The sequence below is a fragment of the Coregonus lavaretus genome, assembly GCF_964263955.1.
Source record: "Coregonus lavaretus genome assembly, chromosome: 12".
Lineage (NCBI taxonomy): Eukaryota > Metazoa > Chordata > Actinopteri > Salmoniformes > Salmonidae > Coregonus > Coregonus lavaretus.
This window is the reverse complement of record NC_139999.1, coordinates 22,165,059-22,184,433: the sequence shown is the minus strand read 5'-3', so window position 1 is coordinate 22,184,433 and position 19,375 is coordinate 22,165,059.

Here is a 19,375-nt window from a genome sequence, read left to right as displayed (position 1 = left end):
GCAAACAGTATGCCAGTGGGATATATAAAACAAGAAGATGAGATGTCTCAGAGAGTTGCATGTCTGATTTGAGTTGCGCTGTAAATTAATGTGGGATGGAATCCAAAGTACAATGCATCTGACTATTTACCTTTCAATGACAATGTATCCATCCCTCCCCTTCAATAAACCATTACAGTAAATTAGGTTGAATTACTGTGCTATAAAAACAGGTCATGATTGAATGCAGGTCTGGGACTTGGCCGTAAGTTCTGTGTGGTTTAGAGTTACTTTATTCCCATGCCCCTGAGAGACGGCTATTGAACTGATGGTGGACTGCTGAGCTTTGTTTGGGTGGACCCCTCCAATGTAGCACTCAGCCGTTCAAAGCTGCTGTTTATATTTGCCTATAAGGATTAATCAATGTGTGTGTGTGTGTGTGTGTTTGTTTGTGTGTGTGTGTGTGTGTGTGTGTGTGTGTGTGTGTGTGTGTGTGTGTGTGTGTGTGTGTGTGTGTGTGTGTGTGTGTGTGTGTGTGTGTGTGTGTGTGTGTGTGTGTGTGTGTGTGTGTGTGTGTGTGTGTGTGTGTGTGTGTGTGTGTGTGTGTGTGTGTGTGTGTGTGTGTGTGTGTGTGTGTGTGTGTGTGTGTGTGTGTGTGCGTGTGTGTGTTTACACTGTGGTCCTCTGTAGCTCAGCTGGTAGAGCACGGCGCTTGTAACGCCAAGGTAGTGGGTTCGATCCCCGGGACCACCCCATACACAAAAATGTATGCACGCATGACTGTAAGTCGCTTTGGATAAAAGCGTCTGCTAAATGGCATATTATTATTATTATTATTATATTACACGTGTGTGTGTGTGTGTGTCAGCATTTCCTGGGGCCTGGACCCAGTGACTGATGCAGGCCGGAGTAACCTTCTCGCATGGTGTCGCATATGATACTTCCTCAAGCCTAAGCCAAACACCATTCGATCCCTGATCCAACTCCACACCTGATCCCTCCCTCCTCCTCTCTCTGCTCTAGACGTTTGCCTTGATCTCTCTCCATCCCCCTCTATCCCTCCAAGCAAAGACTGAGCTCAACTTCCAGCTGATGGGCACTTTTGTTTAACTTTCGGTGAATGTTGAACAAAGGTCGCACAGAGAGGTCAATGACTCAGTGAAAGTCCTAGTTACATATTATTTTACAGTGCTTTTCAAAATGTTATAAACAGCTAAATACCACATAATCATCTGCACTTGCAGTACATATATGGTTACTACGTTATAACTTGGTATATTACAAAAATATATATATTTTTATAATTCTGTCTTGTTTTTGCAATGTGGAGAAAAGTTTATATATTGTAGCTCCTTACACTCGTACCCCTTTACAGATTTGGGAATGATAAGCGCCTTAATTGGAACGCAGTGGCTGTACAGTAACATGCTATACATGATGTCAGAGCTCAAGGTCTCTGCTTCACAGCGCAGTATTGATTTGGACTGAGAGCGGTTCTGAACTTGAGCACTGCTGTAAATTAAGAGGACTCTATGTATTTTCAAAGATGAGTCATTGAGGATTATAATAAATATCACTTTGATGTCATACATGCAAGACAAACACCCATGTGTCCAAATGTGCACTTCACATTTCCATATCATAAAACTTATGTCATATACAGTGTCAACTTTTATGATCACTATGCTTGATGTACAGTTATAAGATGACATGGCGTCATACCCTGGGTTGTTCTGAACAGAATGAGCCTATGTTTGTGGTATTGTGAAAAACTTTGGCGGGGAACACGCATCTCTATTCTATGCGCACCAATTGCCATCTGCTTCTCTGAATTGCCTTCTGAAAGCCTAACACTGTACGATTGTATTTTGTCACTTAGCTAGTCATGTTGGCAATATAACATGTTTTCAGATGATGCTCACCTGACCCAGATTAAGATTTTAAATGGACCACTTTTGAAATGTGTATACAACAAAAGTAATTGCGTGATGGCAGGGATGCAGGACTGTGTTCCAAACAAAACAACTACAAGTCAGCTTGCTCTAGTTCCTCAACAGCACGGCTAGGAGAGCTCAAAATAGCACCTTTTAGTTGAAGACTCTACTTTGAGTCATAAAAGTGCATTGCAATTATGTAGGAACTGTGAATGCTTTGGAGAGCTGTGTGGCCACTTGAAGATACTGTCACGCCCTGACTCAGGGGACGCTTAAATGTTGAGTCAGGGTGTGTATATTCTTTGTTGTGCGTTTTCAATGGGTGTGATTCTAGTATGTGTATTTCTATGTTGGCCGGTGTGGTTCCCAATCAGAGGCAGCTGTCGCTCGTTGTCTCTGATTGGGGATCATACTTAGGCAGCCTATTGGCACTAGTGTGTCGTGGGATCTTGTTCCGTGTAAGGTATGTTGTGTGTGCTACCTTGGACTTCATGTTTCGTTTAGTTTGTTGTTTTGTCGAGTGTTTATTAAGTTAAATAAACATGTACGTATATCACGCTGCGCCTTGGTCTGACCCGTCATTCAACGAACGTGACAGAAGATCCCACCAAACGAGGACCAAGCAGCGTGCCCAGGCGGAGCGGATGGCCATGTCACAGGTGGCCAATTTGTGGTCATGGGAGGAGATATTTGCGGGGAAAGGACCATGGGCTAAGGTAGATGCCCAGGCAGGAGAGGAGCAATGGCAACGCGGAGGAGGCCGGTCGAGGAGGAAGCCCGAGAAGCAGCCCCAATAAAAAAATGTTGGGGGGGCACATGGGGTGGTTGGAGGAACCTAGGGTTAGAGCAGAGCCAACTCCTCGAACTCACGCGAAGAGGCGTATGACTGGGCAAGCTCCGTGTTATGCGGAGCTACGTACTGTGTCGCCAGTGCGCCGGCACAGTCCTGTACGTCCTGTGCTTGCACCACGCACGTGCCGTGCGAAGATGGGCATCCAGCCAGGACGGGGTGTGCCGGCTCAACGCTCCTGGTCTCCAGTACGCCTCCTCGGTCCCGCATATCCTGCGCCAGTTCTACGAACTGTATCGCCAGTGCACGTGCACAGCCCAGTGCGTCCTGTGCCAGCACCCCGCACGTGTAGTGCGAAAGTGGGCAGCCAGCCAGGACGGGTTGTGCCAGCTCTCTGCTCTAGACCTCCAGTCCGCCTCCACAGCCCGGCCCGGCCTGTTCCTGCTCCTCGCACCAAACCAGTGGTGCGCGTCGCCAGCCCGGCCCGGCCTGTTCCTGCTCCTCGCACCAAGCCAGTGGTGCGCGTCGCCAGCCCGGCCCGGCCTGTTCCTGCTCCTCGCACCAAGCCAGTGGTGCGCGTCGCCAGCCCGGCCCGTCCCGTTCCTGCTCCTCGCACCAAGCCAGTGGTGCACGTCGCCAGCCCGGCCCGGCCCGTTCCTGCTCCTCGCACCAAGCCAGTGGTGCGCGTCGCCAGTCCGGCCCGGTCCGTTCCAGCCCCTCGCACCAAGCCAGTGGTGCGTGTTCCTAGTCCAGTCCGACCTGTTCCTGCTCCTCGCACCAGACCAGTGGTGCGTTTGTCCAGTCCGGCACGGCCCGTGCCCATTCCAGGATGTTTTTGTGCTGGTCAAGGGCAGTCAAGTCTGAGGAGAACCAGGGGCTATATCTGTTCTTAGTTCTGAATTTTTTGAATGGGGCATGCTTATTTAAGATTGAGAGGAAAGCACTTTTAAAGAACAACCAGGCATCCTCTACTGACGGAATGAGGTCAATATCCATCCAGGATACCCGGGCCAGGTCAATTAGAATGGCCTGCTCGCTAAAGTGTTTTAGGGAGCGTTTGACAGTAATGAGGGGTGGTTGTTTGACCGCGGACCCATTACGGACGCAGGCAATAAGGCAGTGATCGCTGAGATCCTGGTTGAAGACAGCGGAGGTGTATTTAGAGGGTACATTTGTCAGGATGATATCTGAGGGTGCCCATGTTTACAGATTTAGGGTTGTACCTGGTAGGTTCGTTGATCATTTGAGTGAGATTGAGGGCATCTAGTTTAGATTGTAGGTTGGCCGGGGTGTTAAGCATATCCCAGTTTAGGTCACCAAGCAGTACGAACTCTGAGGATAGATGGGGGGCAATCAGTTCACATATGGTTTCCAGGGCACAGCTCGGGGCTGAGGGGGGTCTGTAGCAAGCGACAACAGTGAGAGACTTATTTCTGGAAAGGTGGATTTTTAGAAGTAGAAGCTCAAACTGTTTGGGCACAGACCTGGATAGTATGATAGAGCTCTGCAGGCTATCTCTACAGTAGATTGGAACCCCACCCCCTTTGGCAGTTCTATCTAGACGGAAAATGTTATAGTTGGGGATGGACATTTCTGAATTTTTGGTGGCCTTCCTAAGCCAGGATTCAGACACTGCTAGAACATCAGGGTTGGCGGAGTGTGCTAACGCAGTGAATAACTCAAACTTAGGGAGGAGGCTTCTGATGTTAACGTGCAAGAAACCAAGGCTTTTACGGTTACAGAAGTCAACAAATGATAACGCCTGGGGAGTAGGAGTGATACTGGGGGCTACAGGGCCTGGGTTAACCTCACATCATTATTGTGAGCTCAGTATCTCTGATAAATACATCATGGGCAAGAAACACATTGTTTTATATTAAAATCAATTATAGTAGTAGCATGCTATCAAAGTTGAATTCCAGTCCTCCTTCTCATATTCGCGCTCTCCTTCTCAGACTGAACAGAAATAGGCTAGTCCGTGAGCACGATATTGCATTTTTTGGATTAGGTCTAATAATAAAAAAATGTTTTACACCATCCCAGCATCACAAAATTAATTACTTTTCTTAGAAATACAACTTTGCTCTGTGCTTCTCCGAGCATGCACTTCGTATAACCTATAACCTATAGGCTATGGATTATTTGATTTTGATTTGCAACTCAATATTAAGAAGGTGTTCCTAATGTTTGGTACACTCAGTGTATAGCATAATAAGCAACTAATTCTAAAACACTGAGAAATATTGAAATTTCATCAATTAAAAATTACATGACCATCCCATGGACTAGATAGAACAAATTCTAAACCCTCCTCCTGACTGAAATTTAAAAAGCATTAAAAAGCATGACCCTCCCCCTCCTTCCTCAGGTTATGTAAATGTCGAACCATCCCATAGCCCTATCCATACAGGCCAATTCCCATGAGTGTAAAGGGTTAATCAATATTTAAGAGTGTATTGGTGAATGCGGGCAGTGAATTATATATATTTGGGTGGGAGGGGGTCTGGCCAAACTCAGAGTGCTGTTGACAGGGGTTTCAACCATGACAATCAGAGGACATGAGCAACAGCAGGACATTTCATTTAGTGATTTAGATAAACGCTCTCAGACTGACCTAATCAGATTACCAAGGGAGCAGCTTTGGTTAAGTCCCCTCTTGAGTGACAGGTGACATTGGTGTTTGTCAAAGTCAAAAGCATGTGAGGAGAGGGGTCAGTGTTGTTGATACACCCCAGATTTCTCTGTCACTATGTGGTTCAGGTCTTAAAGGAGAAGTTTTATTTTTTACAATCAAATCTAAAAAAAATTATGTAAATAGCATGTTATAGAAGGGTCCAGACACCTTTTTTTGTGATTTCACATGTTTTTGAGAAACGTACCCCAAACAGCAAATCACTTCCTAATCCTCGTTGTGTAGCATGTGGGCCCCTGTTCATGTTTTTGGAGCCTTTGTTAAATGTTTTGTTCAGGGCCCCCGTACTACACCACGAGGATGAGGAAGTGATTTTGTTTGTTTGGGGTAAGTTTCTCAAAAACATGTGAAATCACAAAAAATTTGTCCCTTCTATAACATGCCATTTACATCAAAAATAAAGATTTGGTTGTAAAAAATAAAATTTTAAAGATATGGATGTCAATATTTGCTTTATACTCCTGACAAACTGAATTAGAACGAGTCCAATTGAATAAGAAAAGATGTGATCGTGTCACTATGTGATGAAAAGGTTGATTTTTCGTTTAGCTTCTCATGGAAAGGTCTAGAACCAACATGCCATTGCCCTTCAAAGAGACCATCCCCTCTCTCTCATATGCACGACTGACACACACACACACACACACACACTTTCATGATGCTCGGAGAGTGACTGGCTCGGGATTAACGTTATTGTACCCTGTGGACATTTTCTTTGTTTATTTCTAACATGGCCCTTCTGCTGTCTCTGCTATCTCAGCTATGGGCGCCAAGGGACACATTCTGTTTGGGGTTTGGATTCTTATGTATATCCTAAGTGAAAAGACAGCCTCATCCTCTACTTGGGATACTCCCCCAGTTTGTAGAGATGGATTTTCCAGGGACACTCCGCACATATACAGTACTCTTCTTTCATATTGTGCTGTTCCTCTCCTGTCAGCAGAATGGACAATACCTGAGAACAGGCCAAACTCTGACTGTTTCTCTTTACTTTAGCCTTAACATTTGCCAGAAAAGAGGGCAATTGTTTAGAGTGTCGAACCAGACTCATATCAGCTTCCCAAGAACCATTTTCAGATTCAAGGACTCATAGGTGACTTTGTTTGACCATGACGATAAAAAAGCAATGCATGTGCTAAGCAAGGCAAAGCAAAGCATCAGCTCCCCTCGTTAATATTTCAGAATGAAACATAAGATGAAAATATATGTGTGAAGTAATAAACTACAGCACATTTTCCATTAATAATTGGGTGTCCTTTCATCACCATTTCATCACCTCCAGGCCCTCCTACCTGTCAGTTTTCTCTCTCTCTCTCTCTCTGAGTTTTGCTGATGTGTCTGTCTGAGTGCCTGGAGAAAAGAGCTGACTACATTTGCATCTCCCTCCTGCTGCCAAGATCCACCTCAGAGAGTGGCTCTTCAGCCTGCCTGCCTGTCTGCCGGCTGTCCCACCTATGGGGTTTCAGATTCCTGTGAGCGCAGGGAGAAACACTTATTTCACAATTAAACTGAGCGACTCCTATTAGCTCAGGGCACTTGGGGACAGCTCAGGGGAGGTGGTGACAAATTTCTATTTGTACTGAGGGCTAGCTCTGTTATGGATGCCTTGAAGGGATTGTTTACCAATCACTGTATTCTAGCACTGAAAATACAGCCTTCTTCTCAGTGGCTAATCAATCTCGTTTTACAGAAAGTGGTGGCTTGAAATAAGTTTCAGTTTTATCTCAAGTATGTTGCTTGCCATATCCATTTCATTATACATTGAACATCTTTCTGAGTACTGATGAATCATTGTATTCTTGTGACTTCTGCAATCCTGAAGTACTTTCCATTTCCTGTCATAATTATTAGGAGAACGCCAGAACATGACAAGAATCCAAGGTGCCTATTCAATCATTTATTTTAGTCTGACGTTTCCTGAGTGAGTGAGGGAGGGAAAGAGAGTGAGTTTGGCTGTGGTGCCTGGTGAACTTTTCCCCAGTTTTTCCCCAGGTGCCTGGTGAATTTTTCCCCAGTTTCACCTGGCTGCAGCTGAGGTCTTTTCAGCCACGACGGGCCCCTGGGATCCGGCGCTCATCGGAGCGGCCCGTGCTTATGAGCTGTGATCAGGACTGGGGTGGTGGTGGGGTGGGGGGATAGGAAGTTGGAGGGGCCCAGAGAGACAGCTGTCCGGCTCATCTTCCGCTCACGGCCGCCTCATTTATAATTAACACAGATGACCAGGTGGCTATGTTCCTCTGTCCCTGCCAAGGCATACTTCCGACTGACCTCCGACCTTCTTTCAGACATTCCGAAGAGGAGAATCAGTGAAGGATCAATTGATCATGTTTACTGTTGAAGTTCTGCTGGCTCACTCACTGGGCTAGCTTTGAAACAGCACTGTTTAGATAAATACACAAAAAAAGGTGCTATCTAGAACCTTAAAAGGTTATTCGGCTGTACCCATAGGAGAACCCTTTGAATAACCCTTTATGGTTGCAGGTAGAACCATTTTGGTTCCAGGTAGAACCGTTTTGGGTTCCACAAAGAACCATTTCCACAGAGGGTTCTACATGGAACCCAAAAGGGTTCTACGTGGAACCAAAAAGGGTTCTACCTGGAACCAAAAAGGGTTATCATATGGGGACAGCCGAAGAACCCTTTTGAAGTGTACACAGGACAGAGGGAGGGAGGGAGGTCTGGAGAGAGGGGTGAGAGAGGGAAAGAGAGAGAGACAGACAGACAGAGAAACATTTTAAGTGGGGAGGAGAGGGACACGGAAAGACAGAAAGAGACAAAGTAAAGAGTGAGGAGTGGAGCCACAGAGAGACAAAGAAAAGCAAGGAGAAAGAGAAATAGAGAGGGAGAGAGAGAGAGGGAGAGCCAGACACAAACAGAAAGAGAAAAATAAAAAAGGTCTTTATGGCTTTGGCTGGGCTGAAGGCTGAGTGAGGGCCACTGGAAACTCCCACAGGTCCAGAGCTCACATGAGGCCAGGTCTGGGGAACAGGACCCACTGGGCACAGACGTCAATTAAACATCTATTCCACGTTGGTTCAACGTCATTTCATTGAAATGACGTGGAAACAATGTTGATTCAATCAGTGTGTGCCAAGTGGGGAAGTTATGGAGGCACCTGCGATTCTCATTCCCCCTTCCCCAGACGACAACAGCCCTGCAGCAGTGCTAGAGCAGCAGTACAGCAATGCTAGGTACAGTACAACGTTCCCCGCATGGAGCTCATGTTAAAGCTCTTGTCTGCTCTATCTCTGACCCTGGTCACTGACTGACTGTCCAGACAAACAGACAGACAACCACTGGCGGTTTGGGCCCCTAGACCTGCTTAATCAAAACCACAGACTAACAACTGACCTCTAACATGTATCCCTCCTGGCCAAGCGCTCCCCTTCCACCCCTCCAGCCACCCCTAACCCCACCCCCATTCCCCCTGCATGCCTTTGCTAGGACAACCTTAAAGGTTTTTCCAGATGTGTCTGGGACCCATGAACATATACTATATATACAAAAGTATGTGGACACCTCTTCAAATTAGTGAATTCGGCTATTTCAGCCACACCCGTTGCTGACAGGTGTATAAAATTGAGCACACAGCCATGCAATCTCCATAGACAAATATTGGCAGTAGAATGGCCTTACTGAAGAGCTCAGTGACTTTCAAATTGGCACCGTCATAGGATGCCACCTTTCCAACAAGTCAGTTCTTCAAATTTCTGCCCTGCTAGAGCTGCCTCGGTCAGCTGTAAGTGCTGTTATTGTGTAGTGGAAACGTCTAGGAGCAACAACGGCTCAGCCGCGAAGTGGTAGGCCACACAAGCTCACGGAACGGGACCGGCGAGTGCTGAAGCATGTAGCGCATAAAAATAGTCTGTTTTCGGTTGCAACACTCACTCCGTGTTCCAAACTGTCTCTGGAAGCAACATCAGCACAATAACTGATTGTTGGGAGCTTCATGAAATGGGCTTCCATGGCTGAGCAGCCGCACACAAGCCTAAGATCACCATGCACAATGCCAAGCGTCGGCTGGAGTTGTGTAAAGCTCGCCGCAATTGGACTCTGGAGCAGTGGAAACGCGTTCTCTGGAGTGATGAATCACGATTCACCATCTAGCAGTCCAACGGACGAATCTGGGTTTGGCGGATGCCAGGAGAACACTACCTGCCCAAATGCATAGTGCCAACTGTAAAGTTTGGTGGAGGAGGAATAATGTTCTGGGGCTGTTTTTCATGGTTCGGGCTAGGCCCCTTAGTTCCAGTGAAGGGAAATCTTAATGCTACAGCATACAATGACATTCTAGACGATTCTGTGATTTCAACTTTGTGGCAACAGTTTGGGGAAGGCCCTTTCCTGTTTCAGCATGACAATGCCCCCGTGCACAAAGCAAGGTCCATACAGAAATGGTTTGTCGATATCGGTGTGGAAGAACTTGACTGGCCTGCACAGAGCACTAACCTGAACCCCATCGAACACCTTTGGGATGAATTGGAACGCCGACTGCGAGTCAGGCCTAATCGCCCAACATCAGTGTCCAACCTCACTAATGGTTTTGTGACTGAATGGAAGCAAGTCCCCACAGCAATGTTCCAACATCTAGTGGAAAGCCTTCCCAGAAGAGTGGAGTCTGTTTTAGCAGCAAAGGGGGGGGGGGGGGTCCAACTCCACATTAATGCCGATGATTTTGGAATGAGATGTTCGACAAGCAGGTGTCCACATACTTTTGGTAATGTAGTGTAGTTCTGCTCCCTCCCTGCAACTCTGCCTGAATCCCCAAACAATGTTTGGGTTATTATCGCCTGTGGACCCATCCAACAACAGACTGACCTCTAGAATAGGTTGAGGCTCACACATTCTCTGTTCTCTTCTATCGTCACCATCATAATGGTTCGGGGCTGAGGTCCTGACTGGGACCCAGGGTTAGAGAACAAGCCATATCCAGTTTATTTTGTGTAACCAGAATACCTCTTACTTCCTGTGCACATGTTTTGGGTAGTGTTCATGTCTGACTCTGAGTGATCGGCTGGGCCATTAGAGGACCTGTTAGAACTTGATTCACCCTTTCATCTGTTGGTTTTTATACTTTTAGGAATCCTGTTGTGATTATGAACGGAAACAAATGATACCCACCGCTTGGCACAGTTTCTCCCTGCATGATCACTAAAGTAGTGATAAACTCACTGTTTTCTGCAAATCAGGTTTATTCTGCTGCAGAGTTGGTTAAGCACTTCGCCTGGTCTACAGAAAGGCATGATTCAGCAGCCAGTGGAGTGACCCTGTGCTGTGGAAACTCCTCTCTCCTCTCTTCAAAGGGCAGGGCTGTGGCCCACTAATCTCCCAGTGCCCGCTCTACCCTTCACTGGCTGCCCCACCCAGCCACACCTCGCCTCTCTTTGTTTGCTTTGGCAGTGGGGAGCACATCCGTCACGCCACCTGCCACAGCGGGCTGCAGCCTGCACCTCCCACTCTGCCCATGCCTCTACCAGTGTGCTAAAGGGTGAGCCACGTGTCCCCAACACCCCCTAAACGGGTGACAATACTGCTGTCCTCGCCCATCAGGATTAGGAGCTAAAACTCTGCTGCTGGAAAGGAGAGGGGGGTATGGGAGAGAAAGAGGTGTGTGATGTTATTTATACATGGCCCACACGTGGGGAGCACATTTTTCTCTGTCCACAGAACTAGAAGAGAGGTGTCATGTTGAGCAGCAGTATGAGGGTGGGGAGGGGGAATGGGAAGAAGGGTGAACAGGTGATAGGGGGTCTTCAAACGGTTTGAAATGTTGTCCAACTCTGACTGTACTATTTTCCCGTTAGTCCTGGGGACTCATTTATCAAAGGTGCTTAAGCACAAAAAATACTCTATACAGTGCCTTGCAAAAATATTCATCCCTCTTGGCGTTTTTCCAATTTTGTTGCATTACAACCTGTAATTTAAATGGATTTTTATTTGGATTTCATGTAATGGACATACACAAAATAGTCCAAATTGGTGAAGTGAAATGAAAAAAAATCGAAAAAATAAATAACGGAAAAGTGGTGTGTGCATATGTATTCACCCCCTTTGCTATGAAGCCCCTAAATACAATCTGGTGCAACAAATTACCTTCAGAAGTCACATAATTAGTTAAACATGGTCCAACTGTGTGCAGTGTGTCACACTAAGTGTCACATGATCTGTCACATGATCTCAGTATATATACACCTGTTCTGAAAGGCCCCAGATTCTGCAACACCACTAAGCAAGGGGCACCACCAAGCAAGCGGCACCATGAAGACCAAGGAGCTCTCCAAACAGGTCAGGGACAAACTTGTGGAGAATTACAGATCAGGATTGGGTTATAAAAAAAGATCAGAAACTTTGAACATCCCACGGAGCACCATTAAATCCATTATTAAAAAATTGAAAGAATATGGCACCATAACAAACCTGCCAAGAGTGGGCTGCCCACCAAAACTCACGGACCAGGCAAGGAGGGCATTAATCAGAGAGGCAACAAAGAGACCAAAGATAACCCTGAAGGAGCTGCAAAGCTCCATAGCGTAGCCTGTGTAAAATATTTGACAATAGGTAAGCTATAGTATTGGCAGAAGCGGAGGTAGCACGAGGACCATGGGTGCGACCGCCCTAGGGGCCAGTAAGGGGCCCCCTGTTCCTGGAGATTTTTAAAAGAAAAACATTTTTAAACGATGATGTACCAAAAACCAAAGAGAAAACATTCTCTAACACTTTAAAACATGGCAAATGTATATCAGATGATATACTGTATATGATATGATTTAATTAAATCCTGGAATTGGTCTGAGCTGGTGGTGTTGCTTATTTTATAAAACAATGTACAGCTGTGTCTATCGCTATACCCCCTTAAGGGGCCCCCTGGCCTGGGACTGGCCTTGCCTTCACTGTGCTGCTGGTTGGCTGCTGGTGATTATTTTATTTAAACTTAATTTAAGCAGGGAGTCATGCTGAGACCACGGCCTCTTTCTAAGTTGAGCCCTGCATGAACACATCAGTAAACAACAATTACACTATACCAGTGACAACCCGTCATTCAGGGCAGGTGCGGCAGAGCCCACCTGTTTGTTGCTTGTTTTGCATGTTATTTTGGCATTAATACGTGTCACATATCAGTTTGCAAATAATGTTAAAACAAATCAAAAATCATTGAGTTAATAAAGTTGCATACAAACATGGTCTCTTTTTTTGCTTTCTTGAGTAAGGCAGCTCCAAAATGCAGGTGTTTCAGCCTAGCTCAGTGCTTTCTGTGGTGGTGGGGCAGCCAGTGGAAAATACGGTGCGTAGTGGTTGATAATGTTTTCTAGTTGCGCCCTGATTGGCTCAGTGTTCTGTCACTCATGGGGACACTACGTCACCGCAAAGAGAGCTCGAAAATTCAAGCCCCTTGGGTGCTGCCATCGAGTTACATTAGAAGTGCCCATCCAAGAAGGCTCAAGGTCACAGGCCACAGATAAAATGACGTCAAAATCACGATATATCTACCGTAGCTTTGATTGGTGTAACAATGGCACTGGGAGTCAGGAAGCAGGTGCAGTTGGTGAGTTTAATAATAAATGAACATAGAGCGATACAAAACAAGAGAAGCGTCTGGACATGAACACACAACCAATACTGCCTGAAAAGTGATGCTAGATAAAGGGGGAGTAATCAGGGTAGTGATGAAGTCCAGGTGTGCCTAATGATGGGGCGCAGGTGTGCGTAATGAGGGTTGCCAGGTGTACGTAATGATGGGCTCCCACGACGTCAGGAGTCCAGGAGGGATCTGACGGCATATGCGGGGCTTCCCTCGATGTCCGGGGGGGTGGAGGGGTATCGTGGGGGATGGCCAGCTAGGGGACCAGGAACCACCGGCCTGAGGAGGGAAACATAGAGGGTGAGATCTGGTAGTTAGTGGGGAGCTGTAATCTATATGTTACCTCGTTGACCCTCCAGAGGACGTTGAACGGCCCCACAACCCGGGGGCTCAGATTCTTACAGAGCAGGCGGAGCGGGAGGTTCCTGGTGGAGAGCCAGATGCGATCACCAAGATGAACACGGGAGCCTCACTGCGGTGACGATCCGCCTGCTCCTTCTGGCGGTGGATGGCGTGCTGGAGCCTCACGTGGGCATCGTGGTGAACGCGTCTGGCTCTCCACCAGGAACCTCCTTCTGCACGCCTGAACCACTCGTCCATCGCAGGAGCTTCAGTCTGGATCGGGCACCACGGAGCCAGGGCTGGCTGATTACCCAGAACACACTGGAAGGGAGTCAGCCTGGTGGAGGAGTGATGCAATGAATTCTGGGCATACTCCGCCCAGGGAAGGAATCGGGCCCACTCCCCCTGCCAGTCATGGTAGTGACTCCTCAGGAACCTCCCAAACTCCTGGTTCATTCTCTCCACCTGCCCGTTAGACTGAGGCCGGTACCCGGAAGTGAGACTGTGAACTCCAGCTTCTCCATGAAGGCTTTCCATACCTGTGACGTGAATTGGGGGCCATGGTCAGAGACTATGTCCTCTGGAAGGCCATTTTGCCGGAAGACCTGCTGGAACAGTGCCTCAGCGACCTGGAGAGTAGCAGGGAGACCAGAGAGAGGGAGAAAATGGCAGGATTTCGAGAATCTGTCCATAACCACCAAAATGGTGATGAAACCATCAGAGGAGGGGAGATCAGTGTCAAAATCAATGGACAGATGAGACCAGGGATGCTGAGACAGGGGAAGGGGAAGAAGTGTCCCTGCTGGAGAGTGCCGGGGAGATTTAGTTTGGGCACATACGGAACAGGAGTTGACGTAGCGAGTGACATCATCCGCCAAGGTGGGTCACCAGTACTTTCCAGTGATGGATTGAATAGTGGGGGTGATACCTGGATGTCCAGCGATGACAGATGTGTGCGCCCAGGTCAGCAGCCAATCCCTTATCCCCGTAGGAACGTAGGTGCGCTCAGGAGGACAGGTAGCAGGTGCGGGTTCCCTCTCCAGGGCCTGGAAAATGTCTACATCTACAATGCATTCGGAAAGTATTCAGACCCCTTGACTTTTTCCACATTGTGTTACAGCCTTATTCTAAAATTAATTAAATAAAAGAAAATCCTCATCAATCTACACACAATACCCCATAATAACAAAGCAAAAAAAAAAGTTTGCAAAATGTACCTTATTTACGTAAGTATACAGACCCTTTGCTATGAGACTCGAAATTGAGCTCAGGTGCACCCTGTTCCATTGTTCATCCTTGACATGTTTCTACAACTTGATTGGAGTCTACCTGTGGTAAATTAGATTGATTGGACATGATTTGGAAAGGCACAAACCTGTCTATATAAGGTCCCACAGTTGACAATGCATGTCAGAGCAAAAACCAAGCCATGAGGTCAAAGGAATTGTCCATAGAGCTCCGAGACAGGATTGTGTCGAGGCACAGATCTGGGGAAGGGTACCAAAAACATTTCTGCAGCATTGAAGGTCCCCAAGAACACAGTGACCTCCATCATTCTTAAATGGAAGAAGTTTGGAACCACCAAGACTCTTCCTAGAGCTGGCCGCCTGGCCAAACTGAGCAATCGGGGGAGAAGGGCCTTGGTCAGGAAGGTGACCAAGAACCCGATGGTCACTCTGACAGAGCTCCTCTGTGGACATGGGATAATCTTCCAGAAGGACAACCATCTCTGCAGCACTCCACCAATCAGGCCTTTATGGTAGAGTGGGCAGACGGAAGCCACTGCTCAGTAAAAGGCACTTGACAGCCCACTTGTAGTTTGCCAAAAGGCACCTAAAGGACTCAGACCATAAGAAATAAGATTCTCTGGTCTGATGAACCCAAAAATAAACTCCCCAAAAACAGGTGTGCCAAACTTGTAGCGTCATACCCAAGAAGACTCGAGGCTATAATCGCTGCCAAAGGTGCTTCAAAGTGCTGGGTAAAGGGTCTGAATACTTATGTAAATGTGATATTTCCGTTTTTATTTTATTTCTAAAAACCTGTTTTTGCTTTGTCATTATGCTGTGTTGTGTGTAGATTTTATCCATTTTAGAATAAGGCTGTAACGTAACTAAATGTGGAAAAAGTCAAGGGGTCTGAATAATTTCCGAATGCACAATTTTTCAAGAGCACAGGGGCTACGACTCGAGAGGGCGGAATTATGGGTGCACTCAGGACAGGAACCACTCCCGGGTCATAGAGACAGGACAGGGCATCGGCTTTGGAGTTCTTTGAACCTGGGCGATAGGTCAGAGTATAATTGAATCTAGTGACAAAAGGGCCCACCTTGCTTGGTTAGGGTTCAGCTGCCTCGCTGTCCGTATGTACTCCAGGTTCGGATGGTCAGTGAGGACGAGAAATGCGTCCTTGACGCCCTCCAGCCATTGTCTCCACTCCTCTAATGCCAAGTTCACCGCCAGGAGCTCCCGATCGCCGACATCATAGTTCCTCTCTGCAGGAGATAGATTCTTTGAGTAATATGCACATGGATACAATTTCTGAGGATTACCTTGTTGTTGGGACAGGACAGTCCCCACACCTTCAGTAAGCGGAAGGCTTCGTTGGCTGCAGGACTCCACGGCAACTTTCGGGGACCACCCTTGAGGAGAGAAGTGAGAGGAGAGGCTACTGTTCTTGATATAACGGCAGAAGAGGACACCGTGCTGAAAGCTGTTTTCCATTCATCCCCCTCCCGGATGCGGATAAGATTGTAGGGCACTCCGCAGGTCCATTTTGGTGAACAACCGGGCTCCGCGGAGCTGTTTGATCGCTGCCGGCACCAACGGGAGAGGGTAACGGTATTTAGTGGTGATGGAATTCAAACCTCTGTAATCAATGCACGGGCATAACCCTCCATTCTTCTTTGCCATGAAGAAGAAGCCTGCCGACACAGGGGAGTCGGACGTGCAGATGAAACCCTGTTGGTGCACCTCATGGATGTACTCCTCCATAGCCTCGGTTCAGCCACCAACAGAGGGTAGATGCGGCTGTGTGGAGGCACAGAGCCTGCAAGCAGGTCGATGGCACAGTCCCAGGGGCGATGAGGAGGGAGACAGGTGGTGCGGGTCTTGAAAAAACCTCCCGCAGGTCTTGGTATACCTCCGGGATGTTGGGCTGAAGGGCAACCACAGGACTCTCAACCGAAGTGGAACAACAGCTGAAGGGAAAGCAGGTCCTCCGGTGGGTTATGGCGGTGGAGCCATGAGAGGCCGAGGATGATCATGTGTACGGGGGCAGGCTTTCTTGATGTATGGACTCAACGGTGAGGGTGAGTGGTGTTGTGATGTGTGTGATAGTCCCAAATCCCAGTGGTTGATTATACAGCGTTTGAACCGGAAAGGAGAGTGGGTATCAGGTGATGTTGAGGGAGGAAGCAAGGGCCTGGTCAATAAAATTCCCTGCGCCATCGGAATCCACTAGAGCTGTAGAAACGATAAATGAGGCACAGCCAGCTAGTGAAATCGACACTAAAAAGGGTTTGGCGGTGTCGTGACTTTCATTATTGTGATGACTATTATTTATTGAATAATTACCTACTATGTTTAATTGTTACTAGATTAAATGAATCATGTAACAATTAACTTGTTAAGAATTTGGGGCACCACGGGAAAAGTTATTTAACGAGTTACCGTTTCCTGAATTAACTCTAAAGATATCTAGATATCTCTTGTCATGTAACAGTCATATATTAATTATTTACCACATATCAGTCTCATTTTGAAAGTCGTAGACTCTTTAAGTCTTACTGATCATTCCGTACCACACAAATGGATTTAATTATTTATTTACTTAACACAAGATACAAACACATACACGGTATAGGTAGGGATTCGAAACTTAATACAATGAAAATGGGTCCCTTACGGACTACACAATATGACACTTGTTAAAAAATGATGGCGAGTTAAAGAGAGAGAGACAGAAAACACTTGGATACACATTGATCTACGCTCACAGTAATCCTAATACTTTGCCCGGAACTGCCGCCCGTTTGGGAAGAAAAGCAATGCATGTATTTACGTGTTGGAGGTCTTCGTCGTGTATCTCTGTTGGACCCAGGCCTTCATGGGAAGGTGTCGATTGGGCCTTCTCTTTCGGATGGCCTTTTAGATGTAAGGCTCAGGTTGTCCACAAGAGGTCACAATGTCCTTCTTCTTAGTTGTCTGTTTACTTTCACTCGTTCTGGAAGTGGTCTTCTGAGGACGGCTAATCAGCCGTGTCGATGATCCTCTGTGGGGTGATGAGAGCAGTGTAGTAGACGATGGTTTGAAGAGAGTAACAGGATGGTCCCACTTAAATTCACCTTCTTATATACAGTACTTAGAACAGCTACTCAGCCGTAACATTGATTGTTAGTGGAGGCAACTTTGTCGGCTTCACCTCGTGTTGATTTTCTGCAGCTTGAGGTCCGTCTAGTCTGATCAGATAATTCTTATCTCAATCTTTTATGCACTCTGGTAAAGAGGGGCGTTTCCGTCATACTGACACGCTCTCTGAGCTCCCTCGGGCGTGGCTAGTTACGAGGCAAAAGTATTATCATCACTATGATTTTGTTAGAAAGCTAAAATCACATTCCTATCTTCACGAAAACATTGTCTTCCTCCTTGATATTTTCTACACAAGGTAAAGGATGTAAACCTGATATACACAGTGTAAAAGCTCTTCAAGTTACAATGTTTTCGTTATAACGCCTTTATACCATTTTTAATGACATCACAAAATATACATTAATTTTCCATATGCCATTTCTCATCATTCCCAACGTTTGGATGTTGAAATATATTGTCCCAATGTTCATTGTTGAAGTTTTTGGGCAGCAAAAAAGTATCCTTTCTCCATACTAGAATGCCAGAGATAGATTCTCCTCCTCTCTAATTGATGGCAGTATTAAGGTGTCAAGACCGGCACAGCCCCCCTGTGGGTAAGAGGGTCTGGTTGTTGTCGGCCATTTGCCAAGCTGATGTGAGGCCTTTAATCCTCACCCAGGGAGAGTCATGACAGCAGAAAGTGATGATGATGGAATACTCCCCGGGTTGGGACTTACTGGACACCGTTGAAGCTGGTGCACCTCTTGACCGCAATAGGGACAGAGCCCCAGCTGTCTCCGACGGCGTCGCTCAGCCGCGGGGAGGCGTGTGGCCCCTACCTCCATGGGTTCAGGCTCTGACTCAGAATGGTCAACGAAGGAGGGAGAGAGGCGATGGGGGTGCCGACGCTCCCGAAGAAGGTTATCCAGACGAATGGCCATCACGATGAGTGCGTCCAAGGAGAGGGTGTCGTCTCGGCATGCCAACTCCGTATGGACTTCTTCGCGCACTCCTCTTCTGAATAGGGTGCGGAGCGCCGGCTCATTCCATCCACTGGATGCTGCCACTGTCCGGAAGGTGAGGGCGTACTCTGCAGCGGTCTGGCCATCCTGCCGTAGTTGGAGTAGGCGCTCACGGTGGATTATCAAAAACTCCTCTGAACAGAGCCATAGACCCCTCATAGGAACCCAGCTCCTCCTCTCCTCTCTCCCAGATGGCTGTAGCCCACTCCAATGCCTGTCCGGTCAGCAGGGAAATAACTGGGGCAACCTTGGACCTCTCGGTGGTGAGTGCTCCCATCTGATGAGTGAAATAGAGGACTAGGAAGCAATGGCATTTGGATGGAGTCCCGTCGTATTTGTCCGGGAGGGACAAACAGGCATCGCTGACCTGGGTGGACTGCTGGATGGGCTGGGGTGCTGGCTCGCTGGGTTGACTTGTGGTAGAGAATCCTCCGCTCGTTGGTGGTGACACCCCTCGGGTAATGTTGAGATGTTGACTACCTCGGAGGACCTCATCTATAGCCGTTCCCAGTTGCACCAGCTGGTCGTGGTGTTGGCGAAGTAGGTGGCCCTCTTTGCCGACCATCTGGGAGATGTCTTGATTCCCTGCTACTTCCATTTGTTGAGGCAGTATTCTTTAACAATGTCACTGGGAGTCAGGAAGCAGGTGCAGTTGGTGAGTTTAATAATAATGAACATAGAGCGATAC